Source organism: Lemur catta, chromosome 16, assembly GCF_020740605.2.
Source record: "Lemur catta isolate mLemCat1 chromosome 16, mLemCat1.pri, whole genome shotgun sequence".
Classification (NCBI taxonomy): Eukaryota; Metazoa; Chordata; class Mammalia; order Primates; family Lemuridae; genus Lemur; species Lemur catta.
The window spans coordinates 14,049,016-14,066,539 of NC_059143.1; the positions used below are offsets into that span (position 1 = coordinate 14,049,016).

The window sequence follows — 17,524 nt, forward strand, 5'->3', positions numbered from 1 at the left end:
TTTTTTTTTTCCTGCCTTCAGACTTAAACTGAAACACTAGCTCTTCTTGAGTCTTGAGCCTGCTGGCTTTCAGACTGGACTCACACTGTCAACTCTCCATGGTGTCCAGCTAGCAGATCTTGGAACTTGCCAGACTCTGTTTCTTATAGTAAACCTCTTTCAGCATACATACACACTTCCAGTTGGTTCTGTTTCTCTGGAGAACTCTAATACATTTCCTTTATATGTTTCCATTTTAACTAAGACTTCTAGGCACCTTTGCTATCTTTATATCCCCAGAGACATCATCAAAGAAAATTCCTTTAAAATGGGGCTCAGATGGGCATCCCTCTCTGAGGTTCCACCTCAACACTGCCCCAGGGCAGATGATCTAGAAGCTCAGATTCCTGCCCCCATGTTCCTCTCAGCCAGCCCAGGCCTGACTCTGCCTCTCTGCCTGTGCCTATCCAGCAGAAGCAGCTGTGAGATCAAGCAGCACGTTACCCTGCTACCAAGCCTCCGCCTGGCTGAAGTGGTCCAGTCGCAGGAAGAGCAGCCTAGGGAGTAAAGGTGCCCTCTGCTGACACACACTGTCCAGCCGTCCCTCCTGGTGTCTGGGGTCAGTCTGCTCAGGGTGCTGGCCAGATGGCCAAAGCTGAACTTGGGTTCTAGAGCCCAGCACCAAGTGAGGAGGTGAATACCCAAAAACACAAGAGTAAGATGAACCAAAGTGCGGTGCAGACTAGTAGAGAGCACTGATGGCCAGGCTAGTGCCCAGTGCCAGTCCCAGGAACAAGTAGGCAGCCAGAGAGAGGGCAAGGTCAGAGGGTCAGAAGCCCAATAGATGTAACCAGAAGAGAACAGGATGGGGTGGATGAGAGGGAGATGGCAAGGGAAGTCAGAAGCCCCTAGTGTTTCGTATCTGTGACTCATCTGTGTTGACCACCAGCCATACAGCCATGAGTGGATCATTCTGATTGAAAGGCCTGTGTTGGGGCAGCTGATTTTTCATTCACTTTATACAGCCCCATCCTCCACCCCACTTTAAATTCATGTGTGGCTCCATCCTGTCTTTTGAATATTTTGTTTTATTCAGTACCCAAGTTCATGACTTTGCGAAAAAAGCCTTGGCTTACAACACCATAAGCTAGTTCCCCATAAATGGCTACCACACTGATAATATCTTTAAACATATGAAATAGCACTTTGGAATTCTGTGTTGTTAAACTAAATTTTAATTCATTTTAGTATCTTGTAAATAGCAGGCAGAGGAATGATGATATTCTTGTTTAACCATTTTTTTTTTTTTTTTGGCTACGTTTTCCCAAACTTTGAAAAACAATTGCTAACAAACAAACAAAACCACAGGAATTATTTCAGTTCAAGAGAGTAAACAGATTTCAAGGGATCAAAAGAAGTCACCAACATTCATCAAGCAGTGCTTTCGTTACTGTATTACATTAGCATGTCGGGGGTGCCATGTGGGAAGATAAAGGCATCAGAGTTCCCATTTCATGCTTAGTTTTACTATCTTCATTTTATCTTAAAGAAAATAAATAAACCAACCAGGAATACTTTTGGGAAAAAAGGAAGATGCCTTGGGTTATATGTTGGAGTTCTTCCAGTTCGAAAGCAGCAAAAGAAAGCCTCTTCTGACCCTGTTTTCATGTCGTAGGTATGTGGGAATAAACAGCGAGGACACCCCTCTTTCATGTTTACTTGGCCTCAGGTGAATCAGAGGCTGCCCAGGGACCTGGCAAAATTGGCTATGGAGACAGTATGGACATTTTAGATTTGAAAAGAGCTTTCCTTTCACTTTGGCCCGAAGTAAAAGTTGAGGATCATTTCCTCAACACTCAACTTTGGTTAGCTAAGGGAGGTATGACTTTCATAATCAACTCTGTTGATCTTTTGAATAGAAATTCCCAGAAGAAATTAGATGGATGTGTTCTCAGTCACAGCTGTCATTTCAAAAAGTTGGACAGTGATGGGTCACTGAAAGGAAAACAGATGCCACCAACAAAGCACACTTTGCTTCATGTGCTTTTCTTTTGTGAATAAAAGTGTGTATTGTCAGTGTCAGTGCACCCCGGGCTGTCTGTATGCTGTGTAGTGTTAAATGAAGAACCTTAAGACAAATTAAATTGAACTGAGTTTAACTGAGCAAAGAACAGTTCACAAATTGGGCGGCCCCCGAACCAGAGTAGATTCTGAGAGACTCCAGCACTGCCACGTGGTTGAAGATTTATGGACAGCTGCATCGGTTACAGCTCAGCGTTTGCCTTATTTGAACATGGTTTGAACAGTTGGCTGCCTTTGATTGGCCAAAACTCGGTGACTGGCACAAGAGCAGGTTACAGCCCTTTTACACATTCACTTAGGTCCGTGCATAGTTCACTGACATTAGTTGCCAGTTCCGTCTCACTAACGTGAGGACTCATCTGTGGCCACAGGCTAAGTCCTTTCTATCGTAATCTTGTCCCACTTGATTTGGTTCGCACTTCTTACTTCAAGATTTTTAATAAGCTGGTCATGCATAGCTCTTAGCCTTTGTTTCTAAAATCTAGTCCTTAAGAACCAAGTACTGAAAAGTCCTCTTGGTAGGATTAGCATTCTTCTGAGGCTAAGGCTCCAGATGGGGAGTGGATAAACCCCTTTTGAAGTGGATAGTAACTTAACCCTTGAAGGAGAAGTGACTATGGATGGCTCAGTGTCAGGAACAGGGACACAGTGATGCTTTCTGTGAAAAGCTTCAGATATTCCACCAAGGTGGTAACTGAGGTCCTGACTGTTTAATGACTTCAGCCCAATTTTACGTACTTCCTGCTTGTGTGCAGCCACTGAGACACTCCAGAGCATGTGCCTGAAAGCCAGGAACAAACTTCCACTGCTGCCGGGGATGGAGGTAGAGGTGGGAGGATGGGCTGGGACCGTCATACCAGCCATGGAGATGACCAGCCCTGATTTAGCTACTGCTGAGACCTTGTGTCTGTGACGGTCAAACGTGTCACAAGGTGAGACTTCTGGATCTTTTAGATCACTGCTAGATTTCCTAACTTTGCAGAGGAGACAGGAGAAGTCACCTCCTCACCATACTTCTGGTTAGCCTTTGTGTCATCAGCCACGTTTACCTGTTAAAAGTACCTTCTTTCAGACTGTTGCATTGCAGTTTTACTACACAATGTTCCGCTAGGGTGTAATTCTGAGTAGAACAGAATTACAGAATCACACACATTAGAGCTAGAAGAGGTTCTAAAGGTTACTGAATATTCCCATACCCTCATTTTACAGCTGAGGAAACCATAAACCATGGTAGTGTCCTATCATTGTGCCTTATAGTGTATCATTCTTTCTGTTTGAAATGGAGGCGCTTGTTGGAGCCAAGTGTTAACTCCTCCAGAAGCCACCTGGCCCTTTTGGGTCCTCTGAATTCCAGATTATCATATAGGACAGCTGGTTTTCAACCTTTTTGTCCCTGGACGCTGGAGAGAGAAGGCTGGAAGCCTGCTGTGAAGCCTCATGGAATATGTGTGGCCAGTGCCGTGCCCCCAGGAACTATATTGCGGCGAGTTTGTGAGCATACTTCTGTAATGTATCTGCAAGGGATACTAGCCCAGTTTCATAAACAAGAACACTGAGAGGCCAAGAGGATACATTGTGAATCTAAGGACAGGACACGGGCCCTCCCTATTACATCTCCAGACTTTTAGTCCAAGACGATTACTGAGCACTCAGGATGAGTCCTTGGTGACAATTAGAAAGTGTCTTTTCTGATGATAGTAATTGTACTTTCATGAGTAACTAAGGAGCCTTGGCTCTAACAAGCCTTCCTGTTTGGCCTTTCGAAATCCTGTCTGTTTCCCTTGGAATAAGGATTGAATCCTTGTAAGGAAGCCAAAGGTAACTGCCTTGCCTTGAGTGGCAAAGTTGTTGGAGATTTGACACAGGAATTATTTAAAAGACCAGCCAGTATGAATGGTTACGAATCTGAAGAACTATAATGCAAATAAAAATCTTTGATTTCACTCATCAATAACTAATTTTAGATTCCTAACTACCAGAAGGGTTGTAGCAAGCCTCCAGGTCCAGAGTAAGAAAAGAGCATGTGCAGCTCCAGGGTGAGAACTGTCAGTTTCCGTCAGAAAATGTTCACGTGGAAGACAAAGTCCACCTTCCCTTCAGCCCTTGCCTTCCGATGCTCTAATGAGATTGGTGTTTCCATGTAGATAAGTCACAGGGGAAAAAAAGTCCCCTAACTAATCTAGCCTTGGTTTCACTAGGGATTCAGAATGCATCCTAACAAAATGAGGAAGGAAAGTTTACTTTTTAGGACGCTGGACCATATGTTCCCAGATGCTGCTTTGCTTCAAAACTCAGAGAAAGGTTTAGGCTACTTCTTAAAAAAAAAAAAAAAAAAAAACAACTCAAATTGTTATTTTTTAAGACAGAACACAAACCCTCCAAAATAGTAAATGTTACCAGAACAATAATAAATAATGGCACACATGCACATCTTACAAACACAGTCAGTCACGTCTTCCATTGCATAACCGACAGCCACGTGCACAGGCATTTCTGTGATGATTGAAGACACTTTCTGACGGTCGTAAACATTCATCACAGATTCAAGTATGCACCTCGGGATTCCAAAACCACAGCCTGCCAGTTGCTGACCATCAGTGACATATCAAGTGTTACTGAGACCTCTGCACAATCTCTGGGTTTGCACAATATAGCTGAAAGGCTACTCGGTGTCAGAAAGAACCAGGGGTGAAATAACCCTTCAGGATGCCTAATAAAGAAGAAAGGAAATGTGTCACTTAAAGCTAAAATCATTTTACTGAAGCGCAGTCAAATCATACATGAAATACGATGGCATTTCCTTGCCAGAGAAGTAATCGCTCATTTCCCCTGCAGGCCTCGGACCTCCTTTTCCCTTAAGTTTTACCGTATCATTAAGTGTACATCACTGGTCATTCCAAGTGCATGAACTTACGACAGCCTGAAAGGATCTATTTGCCCTTTAAACTACTGAACACACACAGTTGGCATGTTTCGGACTAAGCATTGCTCCATTTTTTCAGAGCACACCAGTGCTTGGTTGTCCAGTACCCAGAAGTTATCCCGATTAGAATTTGTCAGGGCCTTTTCTGTCCCCTAGATGCTCACTGGCCACTGGCTTCCTGCAGTCTCGTTACTCCCTAGCAATACCAGCAGACCTGCACTGGGAACACGAATGGAGATGGAAGGGTTAAGCATTTACACTAAGAGAAAGCTGAAAGTCCTTGCTAAAACTATGCCCTGAGATTTTCTGTACACTCCAAGTAAGTAGAGCCTCTTCGGTTACCCACCCCTGCCCCACCCTTTAAAAAGGGTTGCCTGGGGATTGAGCTAAGAGCTGGGGTCTGTCATAGTCCCAAGCAAACTGTGAAGCAGATCAAAATACATTTGCCCAGTGTTCCTCCACAGTCCTCACCACACCTGTCCCCTGCCCGCTTCCTTCCATGGTCGTAGTGGAGAGTGGGGGGAGTGTTTCCTTGCAAACACTCAGCACCCACCATAAATTAAACATCTCCACTGAACTAACAACTGATAACAGCACAAAGTATAGTTCTTCCCCAGAGCATCTGCATTTTAACCCGGATTCAAAGTCAAGCAAACAACCTGCCAGGGAGACTCAGGGAAAGGCTTCATGTGAGAGTAGAGACCATGTGTGTTCTCTTCCCCAGTGGATCCCCAGGGCCTGACACTTAGGAGGAGGTCAATAAATATTTACTAAATGCATAAATACGTTAGTGAATGACCTGACATGAAACAGCAGAGTGTGGACTGCTATCATATTTGAGCTGGTTTGACAAGAAAGGATTCCAGCCCGCAGGAACAGCAGGGCAGGGGCACAGGGCTGCCCGCAGGGAAGTGATGAAACCCTTTGGAGTTAGTTGCACTTCTGGCCCACTCTCCTGCCCCGGTTCCCCCTTGGCCACACACACAAGGTCTGGGCTGCTCGTGGTGCCCGGCCCAGTCATCTGAAGTCAGCAGCATCTTATGTTGAACCTGAGACCAGCATGGTAGAACAACCTCCTCAACCTTAGACACTGCTGTGCATTTTCTGGATGATATTTCAGATTTGGGGTTTTTTGTGTTGTTTTTTGTTGGTTTTGCTTTTTAAACAGTGCCTTGAGCTGCTGACAGAGTAGCCTGGTGTGTACATGGGTGGCCCTGGAATGTTTTGCATTATTTGGACCTATTCTGTTGTGTTATGTTGGTAACAAGATCAGAGGAATTTGGATGTGTTTAGGTTAGGATTTGGGTCTAGATACTACATATAGACCGGATTTTAATTCCTTCTTTCCTTCTTGTGGTATTTAAGTCCGTGGGCACTTAGAATCAGTATATAAACAACTCCAAGTAGCACGAAAAGAAGCAGCATGGAGAACATGAGGTCAAAGCTGTCAGCTCACACGTTTCCCCCCAGAAACGCCTGGAGATTTCAGATGTCTCAGCCCATGTCTTCAGTTGGTCACAATGTCAGTTTTCTTCTTTCTTTTTTTTTTTTTTATTATTATCTCAAAATATTACAGGGGTACAAATGGTTGGGTTACATGGACTGCTTTTATACTGCTTGGGTCAAAGTTGTAAGTGTGCCCATCACCCAGATAGTGTACATTGTACCTGTTAGGTATGATGTCTTGCATCCCCTCCTCCCCCTCCCACCTGCACGACTTCTATTGAGTTTTACTTTTCTCAGTGCATAGTGCTAATCGATTGGTTCCAATTTAATGGTGTCTTCTCGTTCTTTATATAGTTATTGACTTCTCTGAACTTCATTGTGGACACCACTGAGTCAGGTAGTTCCACGTTGTAAGCTAACTCTTCTATCCCTTCTACAGCTTGAACCTTCTTTCCTATCCATGAGATTTTCCTGTGACTGACCCTGTGACAATCAGTTACCCGTCCTTCTCCTATATCAGGGACCACTGGATGTACAGAGCTATTTCTTGCCCTCAGAGGGAGGCTCATGTATGGTGAAGAGATGGGGGTCAGAAGGGCCAATTGTTTTCAAGCATTGGAGAAATGGCCCCAGAAAAGCCTTCACTGGCCACACTGGAGAAATGCACTGATCTTATGGTTTTACCATAGAAGTGGGTGCAGGCCAGATGTGTTGACTCAAACCTATAATCCTAGCACTCTGGGAGGTTGAGGCAGGAGGAATGCTTGAGGCCAGGAGTTTAAAACCAGCCTGGGCAACATAGTGAGACCCTGTCTCTACAAAAAATTAAAAAATCAGTCGGGTGTGGTGGCGTGTCCCTGTAGTCCCAGATACTCAGGAGGCTAAGGCAGGAGGATCGCTTGAGCCCAGGAGTTCAGGGCTACAGTGAGCTATGATGAGGCCACTGTACTCCAGCCTGGGCAACAGAGTGAGACCATGTCTAAGAAAAAAAAAAAGTGGGTGGAAAGGGGAATTTGCTGCTAGTTCCTTTCATCTTGATGGTGGTTGCTTTTCTTGGATAAAGTCACAAAATTCCTCTCAAACTAGAAATTGTGACCCTTGATATTGAAAAGGTATGTAAGAGCTCTAATTTTTTCAAATCTAGAATGAGGTGACAAAATCAATTTACTGAAGGTGTTAAGACCATGGATATTATTATTGCCGAACAAGCAGCAGTGTGAAGTAATGGGAAGAGGAACAGCACATCCCTCTCCAATTTCTTGTAGTTCCCATGCTTTCTTGAAAGTGCCTGCAGGGTAAATATGTGTGAAAACAGGCTCTGCTTTTTGCTTTTTTGAGGGTAACCTAGAAAGTTAGGTCATAGACCTGCTTCCTTTTGGAAGTATTCAAGATGTTTGGACATACTTAGTGTCTGTAATTTCCCTTCCCTTTTTAAAAAGTTCTCTAACCCAGAAATGATGTAGATATGGAATCAACTGTGAAATTATCCTTTTCTGGCAGCTCCAAAACCCTCTGCAGTTTTTCCTGGCTGGATAACACAGTGTTAACCCTCATCGAATGGGCCAATCTTTAGTCTTTTGTCTCCAGGTTCTCAAATCCAAGGGCAGAGAGTGTACTGTGGCTGGTTATTTGTACCTGATTGAATGGATTTACTGGTTTTAACCTTCACAGAATGGACACATGGCTTAACAAGACTCTTATGAAGAAACCACGGATTAAAGATGGGCTAATAACACCAGCTCCAAGAAAACCAAGCCAACAAAAACGGCAGAGGCAGCACTGCTGCTACCCCTCCTGCAAAGGCTTGGCCAGCCATGATTACAAGGTAGAAAGAACAATGATCTAATCTGATTTGCCAAGCTGTCGGCCGGGCGGGGGCAGGGAACTCTACAGAATTATAAAAATTTCACTGGGAAACAGGGATGAAAATATATATAACTGTTAATAATACATCTCAAAGTATATTTTGTGCCTCGAACCATTAAGTAATGATAATGGCCTGTGTAGGTAATTTATAAGTTAACAAAAAATAGGGATTTGGGGAGATATATGTTCAAAATGCTTGGAACCCACTGCTCACGAGTGGCATATACTAAGGTTGATGTATATGCCAAGGTTGGTGGCATGTGCAAAGGTAGAGGTGGTGGCCTCAGAGGACAGACCTTCCTGTAAACAAAGTCTGAAGGGATGATAGAGCCACAGATGAGAAAGCAAGAACTTGGAGGACATACTGTTCTGATCAGGAGGACAGGAAATCTATCTTTCCAGAGATACACAGAACTAAGGAAGGACTCAGGGAAAGTGGACACAAACTCACCAAAACAACAAGTTCCATCCAGGAGCTGGTTCCAGAGCCAACTGAGTATGCCAAGTCATTTGGCCAGATGGCCATGAGCCCCATTAGTGGCACCGGTGGTATACGTGACCCATGCCAGCCTCTCCAGCCCACCCTCTGTGTCGCTCAGCATTCAGAGAACACAGACAAAGGTGTCGAGGAGGTTTTGATTCAAACCTTTGGCCTTTCACATTTAGTCCTCCACGTGTGGCCTTCCCCAGTGAAGGCAAACAAACCTTAGAGTTTCCATCACTTTTAAAGTTTTCTGGAAAGAAAAAGCCTGTGAGCTCTTGCCAGGGCGACTGCATTCAGTTGCGTGGGGTTTTGCTCCCCAGAAAGATTCCCAGAAGGGCTGGTCTGCCTGGAGGGGGCACCTTTTTCTAACTCACACAGACACCTGTGCTGACTGGCCGTGGTCGTGGCCTTGCTGTGAATTTTGGCAAAATAGAGCCAACATCAGAAAAAATGATCTACACGACAAAATGCTAAGTCTGATGAATTTTCACTTTTCAACTCAGAATATGGCTGTGTAAGCCCTGATACAATAGCTTCATGTAGTCAGAGAAGCCCCTTCGTAGGTGAGTAGGTTGTGTAGGCCCCAGTCAGTAGGTTCAGTGTTGTTAGAGAAACCCCCTGAAGTCAGATTGGGTGGTGGAGTGGAGCCCAGCGCGAAAGGTGTCTTGCAGTTACCAAGACCCGTCCCTGAGACTGCAGGGCTTTGGAGAAAGAGCACATAGTTGTGTTTTGTGACCGAGACTTTTTGAGTTGTTGCACAAACGCCCGCAACTCACGAGCCGTGTGTTTCCTATTCATTAACCTGCCGCCGCTCTTTCCGAGACACGCCCGTGTCGGGGTCCTCCCCTCCCAGACTGGGTAAGAAGGAAGGGGTTAGTTATGACTCAGGCTGGGAGGGGACAGAAGCGCTCGCTGGAGGCTGAAGAGGGTGTCGTCTCCATGTGCAAAGCTGGTAGCAAAGTAATGAAAACGTAGCAGCACCGAGAGCCGGGGCAGCGCCTTGGCAGCTCGCTCCGCCACATTGTGTGCGCTGGGTCGCAGAGGGCCTGTAAACGCACAGTAATGGCTGGGTCCTCAGCAGGAATAAACATGTGCTTTGAGTTTTCCAAATGAGTCAGACGCACACTGCGAGATAAATGCTGATGGCAAGCAGATGTGACATGTGCTTTTCAAGAGGACAGACAGAGGGGGAACCTGGGCTTGGCATCTTCCACACTCTTTGAGTCGACGGACTGACACTTAATGGGGCCTGGTCCCTTAACAAGAAACATGGAGTGGCGGGTGATTTTTTTTTTTTTTCCCTCTTCTTTCTTTCCATAAGAGGAATCTACATTTTAAGCCTTAAATGTAAACGTGTTCTGGCTCCAATTTGTCGGCTGACTCTAATCGCCTCAGAACTTATATAAACTCTAGGTGAGTAATTTCCCCGAGTACAGTACCCTCTTGGAATGCATGTGCTGTGAACTCAGATTAAACTTTTAACCTCACATTTTTCTGGGAAGGATTATTATCCACGTTTTTATTGTTTGAAAAGGCAATCAGAAACTCCAGAAGGTCCAGTCCTCTCTCAGCGGTTGAGTCGGTAGAGCCTCTCGAGAGCCTTTCCCGTGTGCCGGGCACGCCTGGGGATTCCGGGCACACTGGGCTCCCTAAAAATGGGACGAGAGGGCCTGTGTGCCAGAATGCAGACTACAAGGCACCAACACTCTTGCCTTTCTTAGACTGCTCCCAACTGAATTATGAGCTGTTTGGAGGGCTTGTGCCTTCCCAACTCAACTATAAAAACCCTGAGCGTCTGTTTGCCGAGGCACGTGGCGGTTACCGAGTGACATACACAACACGTTCATCCTCAGAGCGTGAGGTCTGAGTCCTAGGTTTCTGCCGTGTTCTTCCACGTTTGGCTTTCCTTCACCTCGCCTCCTTCTTCCTGCAACTGGATTAACAGATGTCAGGCTTTCCCGGAGTGTTTGGCAGAACCAGTCCCAGATGCCAAGCTTCAAGATATAACATCTCGTCACAACTCTAGTCCCTATCCCTGTACCCATTAATCACTTGCTCAGACCTTTAACTGAGTCAGTTAGGCCGTCAGTGCCAAGTTTTGGGGTTTTTTGTTTGTTTGTTTGTTTGTTTGTTTTTGTTGTTGTTGTTGTTATTGTTTTTACTGAGTTGGCATCAATATGGCAACTGGTTGATTCTCCTGGAAGCTTCCCATTATTTCTACATAGTTGGCTGGTTTTATGGGAAGAGCACAGAAAGCTGATAATACTGGTTCTGCTGCCAACTCATTGTGTAGCCTTGGGCAAGTCAGTGTATCTGACAGGGGCTCAGCTTGTCCAATTGTCAAATGAAAGTGTTCTACTCAGTGGGCTGTGTGTTGAAACAGTAATAATCCCATTAGTTTTATTGCGCAGTTTCCAAAAAAGCAAGCACCAGAGCAAGAAGCAAGAGTGGGAAACCTGCAAGGTAGAAAGGTACAGCTTACTGTATTGAATGAACATCGCTCTGCAGTGCCCTTTCAATATATTTTGATACCACGTTCTGCTGTAAACACTGTGATGCCATTTTCATGTTCTGTTACATCATCCAGTGGACATTTGCAGTTCCTGAACAAACAAAAAATACTATTCTGGCGCTGGAAGAACAAGGGAGGCTGTGATAGCATCATTTCCACCCCAGGGTTTGGAAAATTGATTGACTAATTGGTTGCTGGTGTTAACTTTCCCTAGCACTCATGTGTTTACACTCCCCATGCTCCAGGACCAGGCTGCCCCCCCACTCCCCTTCCTGGACTCCTCTCCTCTGTCCTGTGAAACAATAGAATCAGGCACAATTTTTTGTATTTCTCTGGCTTCATTTGATTGCTGTTCTGTTGTTCTGGTGTTGGCTTCATCAATGGATAAACAACTGGAATTTAATTGAGTATAAAATACCATAAAGAAAATGTCATTGAATAAAAGCATCCCAGTATTCCCGCCTTCAGAAGGCAGTTTAAGGATTGAGGTCTGCTCTAAGCCAGACACCACTGTGCCTCCAGCAGCCACCACCTCAAAGCCTGTGTGAAGACTGAAATGCATTTTGTTATCAATTTTGGTAACAAACAACATCCTAATTCCTCATGTTGGTGCTGGAACAGGAGTATTGAGTTATTCATTAATTTTACAGATATTTGTTGAGTACCTGTTATGTATCGGGAACCAAGAATACAAAGATAAATATAAATAGCATTGCCTAAAAGGAGTTTATAGTCTAGCAAAGGACACAGATGTGTACAGAGTCTACTCAAATATATTATGGTAAATGCTACACTGGTGATATGGATGAAAAGCTATTTAGGAACAGAGTCAGGAGCTATGAATTATTCCAGGATTTCACTTGTCAAAGGGTATTTTAGGCAGAGGAACCTCACATAGACAGATGTAGAACAACATGAAAGTACATGGCATATTCAAGGAATTTTGAAGGTCATTATGATTGGATCACAGGTGCATGGTAGAAAAGTGGCAAAAGACGAAGCTGGAAATGCAGGTTGGATCTAGAAATGCCTTATGTGGGGCTGATGAGTTAGATACATGTTCATTCTCAAAAGATCCAGGGGAATTTACAGAATCACTCAGTACATAAAGAATAAATTTATATGTTGTGCACCTTAAATACATATAATAAAATTTTTTAAAAAAAGAAATTTGAAGCATAGGAAATATAACAGATGAAAAATAATATAAAACCATGAATAGTTGTTCATATACAGTTCATGTACAGTTGTTAGAGAGGGGAAGGAGATTTGACTCTGAGCTTCCTAGATGCCAAAGCAAAAAGAGAAATACAAAATTTGCTGTGTCTATAGGGAAAAAAACAGTTGCTCAAGAGAAACAGGCTTCTTCTGAAACTAAGAGCCAAGGGAAATTTCTCCATTGATTCTCATCAAAGGCTCAATATGGGATACAGTGGAAATATCTTCAACAATATCCCTACACCAGCAATTTTTATAGGACTGTTTCTTGTAATGTCCCTCAATGCAAGCCAGTGGCAGACTGCCAAAGTGTAATTCAGTAAAAGCCGCTCTACACGGGTCCGGAGGAATTCAGCCTAAGCCTGCTGCTTTTTGATGGTTTGGCTCGATGTGTGGATACAATTTAAGATATCTAGAGGAATAGATGTTCTTCATATCTTTTAGGCAATCAGCCATGAATATTATTTCTTGCAACAGGGCACTTTAAAAGTACTAGACAGCAGGCAGTGAACTTGAGCTTCCATTCATCCGCAAAGACCCCAAGAACAAAGAAGTTTGAACCTTGGGTTATGTAACAAAGAAAAAATCTTTTCCGAAGATGTTTCATCATGGAAGGGAAGTAATTGGTTATTCTGGACCAATAGTGCAATCCAATGGCTCAGCACAAACTGACCTGGCATTAGGGCTGGGCCATTAAGTAAAATTCCCTGACCTGACAGCACGTGTCTTGCTATGAACTCCAGGCTACAGACGGCCCATAGAAACCCTCATATCCAAGAAGTAAAGCTGTGGGCTGAGCATCTTTTGAGATTTGGCCCTTTCCCTTAGTAGCTGATGAAATTGTGTGAAGCACAGACCTAGGTCCAAAAAGCTAGGGATGGGGTGTGTGATTGTTTTGTTTTGTTTTTGTCTCAAGGTTGTGGCATTCACCAAGTAACATCTAAGGTGGGGGATAAAAGAGTGCAAATTTTGCCAAATACAAATAACAAATTCCACATATCCATGTAACATGGTATAATTTATAAATCGTATTCCCATCACTCCCATCCAGTATCTATTTTGAATTACACAAAAACCGATGTGATTACCCATCATACAGATAAGGAAACTAAGGCTCAATCAAGTTGACGTGGACGTTGAGTGGGAGAACCAGGATTGCAACCCAGGTCTTTTGGGTTTAGTTCAGTTAGTTTGCTTCCTTCCCTGAGTTATCCAAAGGAATAGTGAATTGTAGGTCATGATAACTGTGCTCAGCAGACACAAGGCTACTGTAGCACTTGCTGGAAAATTCCAAATACTGTAGGTAGAGAAGGCTCCCTGCAGTTAACTTAGAAAAAAGTGTCCACTTGATATGCAGGAATGCTCCAGTGATGCTCTATTCATAGGAAGACAAGCACACTCTGGTTCCTGGACCCCACCAATGGCCCCAGGTATACACTGGCTAGAGTGCCAAATCCAACAATCCAAGGATTTGTTTTTTCCACCCTTTGTATACTAAATATACAGAGTATGTTGCCACCTATGAGTGTGTGGATGTGGATTTTCTCAATAGAATGCAAGATTAGTTTCACAAATATTGTAGGTACTTTAAATCTTACCTGTTGATATTCAATGGCCAGATATTCCCAAAGCTTCTTACTCATTATAAATATAAGGATGAACTTGAACTCTGTAGATTGTAAAGATTGCCTTTCTGAGTATTATTAATGTAATTGAGTAACAATAACTGTTGCCACCTCTTGCCTACATTTTTATTTTTAAATTTTGTTTGTTTGTGACAGAGTCTCATTCTATTGCCCAGGCTAGAGTGTGGTGGCATCATCACAGCTCACAGCAACCTCAAACTCCTGGGCTCACGTGATCCTCCTGCCTCAGCCTCCCAAGTAGCTGGGAATTATAGGTGTGTGCCACCCCACCTGGCTAATTTTTTCTATTTTTAGTAGAGACAGTGTCTTACTCTTGCTTAGGCTGATCTCGAACTCCTGAGTTCAAGCAATCCTCCCGCCTCAGCCTCCCAGAGTGCCAGGATTACAGGTGTGTGAGCCACCATGCCCAGCCTCTTGCCTACATTTTCACTGAAGATCTAAAAAGGTAACTTGGTGTGCAATGGCAAATTAGTGGACCGTTCTTTGGTTCACCCTGAAAATACACAGATAGGAGGTAAATTCAGACATTGATGCCTCTGCTGTCATAGTGTACTAAATTGTAAACTAGTGTCCTAAAAGACAGGATTCTCCTTCCAATCAACAAGAGCACTTGTAACAAGAGAGCCACGTGTGCTCAATATAACACCAGAAAACCCCGAATTTATAGCCAGGGAGGGGATTCCAGATCTCAGTATAGTAAGTGGACCTGCTAACACAACACATGTTATGTATCCACTGAGGAACTGAGACACTTGGATGTGATTACTTGCCAAAGGTTTCCTAAAGCAGCCCATCCCTAAACTGAGCAGGGTAAAAGGTTTCAGAATGTTCTTTCCTATTCTCTTCTCTGCTTGGGCACACACAGTACCAATCACCCCATTCCAGCTGGCACCTGCAGACACTCCTAAAATAAGAGAACGTGTCATCTCCTAGGTCTCTTTCAGCCCCAAACACTGGAAGTTTACAGAGCCTGGGTTTACAAGATGTAGTTATAGGGCTTGTTAGGACAATGGGAACAAAAGTCTCTGACAGCCAAACCTGAGACCTTCGTTTGGAAAAACCCATTGTAGAAATGGCTTTGTAATAAAACTGGAAATTCAGGGTTTTCTTTAAAAAAAAAAAAAAAAAAGTAAAAGCAAAAAGAGTGGAACCACTTCCTTCTGGACACACAGCTGCCCACAGCTGCTGCATGGTTACTTCCTGACAAACGCAGCTTTGCTGCTGTGGGGACGATGTCTGTCCCACCAGAGGAGCAGCCCAGGATTGTCCTGGTGCCTATGTGAACTGCTGCTAAACAGAGACAACAGCATTAGGAACACAGGGCCTTCTCAGCTCTTAGGGATTACAGCGCATGCACCAAAGAAGTCATTTCCTCTGTCTCTTTAATCTTTTAGCACAGAAGAGAATCATTTGCCGAATGATCCTTAGTGCTGTGAACTACAATTAAAATCTTAAGCCCCCTACTCACTGAACGGACCCCTTTCAGCCGAGGGGACCCCAGAAAAAAGCCTTAAAACTGAGTTTTAGGCTCCCAACCATGATGGGATGGGAAGTGTAAAGCACAATTACGCATGCGTGTTTTTCTGTTCATAAATATTCATGACTCTTCCTTATAGCTTGTTAAATACATATATTTAGCCAGCCCACTCAGTATAAGATCCTGTTCCCTTTGGTCCTTTAAAACACATGTTCCTGGCTTATGGCCGGAGTACTGTTTCCTCGCCTGTCAGAATGGCCACTGCAGGTTGAGATCAGGAGAAATAAAGCTCTTCTTCTTTTAAAAATATAAACCTCATGTTTTTTTTTTAATTGACAGTGCATTGAAATAGTTAATGGAATATCCAACACCACCAAAAAAAAAGAAAAAAGAAAATCTGAGTCCCAGCGAGTAGCTTTTGCTTTGAAGGAGTCTAATTCAAGTTTGTCATCGTGCTTTTTCAGAAATAGCTCATGGGAGGAGAGGCATAGGCCATCTCTGCTTCTATAACAAACCAGTGTTTGGGCAGCAGGCTGGCTTTCCTCCCCTGGCTTTGGGAACACTGGTGTCCTGCTCTTGGGAAGTGCAGCCGGCATAGCCCCCTGCTGGGCAAGAGCACTTCCAGGGCCTGGGAACTGCCTCAGCTGAGAAGGTACCTGTGAAATAAGGCTCACAATGTTAGCTCAATGCTTTGTTTTTATTTATTTGTGCATTTACTATAAAAGAAGAAAAATTCCATCAGGGTCTTATCTTTGGCCTTAGATTAAAACAAAAATTAGAACAAAAACCAGTCATCAGAAAGCTGTAGATGAGGTTTGTGGATTCCACAGCGGAAAATGAATTCACATTTGTGGCCAGATCTGTGAGTGTGATTTTGCCCACGAATAAGATTCCCATATTCATTGCTTGGGCTTAGGGACTAGCAACTTTTCAGAAGTGCTGCGCTGCCAAGTTTCCAGCTCCGTCCTCCAGGCTTGAGTCTGTGGGTGGTACTGTGTGCCTGATTCTCTCAGGGAGTAGGGGGAGGGGAGGGGAGGATTATTCTGAATTAGTGGAGGAAGACCCAGGACAACCTTATTTGTGACCTTGTGGTTGGTTTTGAGGAGTCCAAAGGGGGTTTGTTGTTACTGTATTTTGGAGAGTTTCCATTTTAGCATATATTGTGCTGTCTTTTTTAAAAGAATATTGCTGCGCAATATTCTATAGCATGGCTGTGTGTGTGTGTGTGTATATAATGAATATACCTATATATATCCTGCTTTTTAAATATTCTTTTCTAATTCTGCCTGAAATAACTTTCCTTGAAAAATTACACTGGCTGAAATTCTATCAATTATAACTTCAAGTGTATCAATAAACTCATGTTTTCAATTGTTAATATTATCATTAAATTGTGAATAATGCAATCAGGTTGCTTTCCTTCTAACACCTGATTTAGACACGCCACAGGAGGAGTGTTGTTATAGGAGGAAGAGGTACTTTGAACCCAGGAGAATTGGGAAGGAGGGCACCACGGGAAGAGCTTTGATAGCTGGCAGGCTTGTACGCTTGGGGATAGGGAAAGGAGGTTCAGGAGAAGGAAGAGCAGTGCAGAGAAGGAAGACCCCCCAAAGATCAACTTCTTCAATGCCATGAATACCTTCTGTTGTTTCCCCAACATGTCTATTTAGTCCATTTCTGTGCCATACCAGCTCTGGGACGTGGGTGGCCACAGATAGCTAATAAATTAACTGAAGTGTTTTAAAATTGGGGTTTACAAACTTCACTGATGTGCGGTTGGCATTTGGGGAGACCCACACACATACAGAAACTTTACAAGTCAATCTTTTCATAAAGAGGCTGGGGGATGATGTTAGCTCCTACGCTGAGGCCCGGAGCATGCGCAGTAACC

The 17,524-nt window shown here is 43.8% G+C and overlaps 1 protein-coding gene across 2 annotated transcripts in view; it reads left to right on the forward strand.

The window, feature by feature from the left end:
- The window catches only part of COLEC12 (collectin subfamily member 12), a 163,626-nt gene that overhangs the window by 83,719 nt on the left and 62,383 nt on the right, over positions 1–17,524 (forward strand). The window contains exon 1 of one of the 2 annotated variants that reach the window (XM_045527980.1): positions 8,216–8,255. The exons of the other annotated variant lie outside the window; for it this stretch is intronic. The gene's annotated coding sequence lies outside the window, so the exon portion shown is untranslated. Of the gene's footprint in view, positions 1–8,215; positions 8,256–17,524 lie in introns of those variants that run through there. 2 annotated transcript variants of the gene reach the window in all.